This window comes from Herpailurus yagouaroundi, unplaced genomic scaffold (genome assembly GCF_014898765.1).
Source record: "Herpailurus yagouaroundi ecotype Mexico unplaced genomic scaffold, PumYag 199, whole genome shotgun sequence".
NCBI classification, from domain to species: domain Eukaryota; kingdom Metazoa; phylum Chordata; class Mammalia; order Carnivora; family Felidae; genus Herpailurus; species Herpailurus yagouaroundi.
Genome location: NW_024412430.1, coordinates 12,375,604 through 12,377,366, shown reverse-complemented (window position 1 = coordinate 12,377,366; position 1,763 = coordinate 12,375,604).

The following is a 1,763-nucleotide window of genomic DNA, read 5'->3' as shown; positions in this document are numbered from 1 at the left end:
AAATTTGGGATAATGTGAACGCTCTGGTGAAGGAAGCTCTGTCCCCAAAAGCCATGCCATAGGGCTACCTCTGGACTTGAAAGCTTGCCATTACTTGGCCCTGGCCCAAGATCCTGGCCAACTTCCCAGCAATCCTTTGGCTGTTCCGTCACCCTATCCCGCGAGGTCTCAGGTAAGGGAAGTGCTTACAGCAGAAACAACAGTTACAAAGACAACCAGGCACAGAGAGAGATGAGAAGAGGGGGCATTGAGTTCAACCCCGGGGAGTATGACCTCCAAACCATGTGTCCTCTTCCTCCCAGAAGTCTGCATTCAGGGTTGCCTGATCTATTTAGGTTGTTATGTTTGTGGAAAGTCCCTATTTCCCAGCAACAGTTGTGTTTCCTCGGGCAGCACCCTGCATCTAGTCACATTATCTCAGGAAAAATCAACTGACTCTAGGAGCTATAACACGCTAAGTCCTTACCAGCCCAAACCAATTCGTGCTGAAGGATCCATCAGCCGAAGGCGGGTTTTGAAGGCGGTTGGGGGAGGAGAAGAAAGGGACAGTTGTAACCCTCGGAGATCACATCTGGATAGAACATGTTGGAAATGGGTGGAACCATGGAGGGAGGGGGTAGGAAGGTGTGTGGGGGCATCTAAAGGCAACATCACTTACATCCCAATTTTCTTCAGGTCCTGATAATTGAATCAGATAAAAGAGAGAGAGAGAGAGAGAGAGAGAGAGAGAGCAAGCACACCTGACATAGGTGAATGGTGTTTCTTTGAAAGGAAGAAATGTGAAATTGACCAAATAAATCTGGTAACGAGTCAGGCCACATGATGATAGAAAGTTCAATGTTGGAGACCAAAGAAGAGGGCAATGTGAATGTTTTGTTTAAAAGGTACATGCTGGAGCACCTGGGTGGCTCAATCAGTTAAGCGTCCGACTTCAGCCAGGTCACGATCTCGCGGTCCGTGAGTTCGAGCCCCACGTCAGGCTCTGGGCTGATGGCTCAGAGCCTGGAGCCTGTTTCCGATTCTGTGTCTCCCTCTCTCTCTGCTCCTCCCCCGTTCATGCTCTATCTCTCTCTGTCCCAAAAATAAATAAAAACGTTGAAAAAAAAATTAAAAAAAAAAAAAAGGTACATGCTGGAGCACCTGGGTGGCTCAATCAGTTAAGCATCTGACTCTCGGTTCCCTTTCCAGACCTCATGGTTCTTGAGTTCGAGCCCCACATGGGGCTCTGTACTGACAGTGCGGAGCCTGCTTGGGATTCTCTCTCTCTCTCTCTCTCTCTCTCTCTCTCGACCCCTTCCCCTACCACACTATCTCTGTCTCTATCAAAATAAATAAATAAGCTTAAAAGGTAAATATCAAAGAGAGTATAGGGGAAAATAACCAAACAACTGAGGAGTCCCTTCTGGGGCTTTAGGGACACAAGCCTAAGGTAGAGCTTGAGTGTGTGTGTGAATAACACTTCCGTGTTGGTGTTCCACAGAAGAGTCACCTCAAATGAGGCACTTCACCCCACCAGATTACCAGAATCTGCACTGAACCAAATACAAGCTTCCTTTTCTGAAAGTATTAAAGTGTTTTTAATTTTTTAAATGTTTATTTATTTCTGAGAGACAGAGCATGCGTGCATGAGTGGGGGAGGGGCAGAGAGAGAGGGAGACAAAATCTGAAGCAGGCTCAGTGCTTTCAGCAAAAAGCCCGACGTGGGGCTTGAACCCATGAACCGTAAGATCATGACCTGAGCCGCACTTGGATGCTCAACTCAG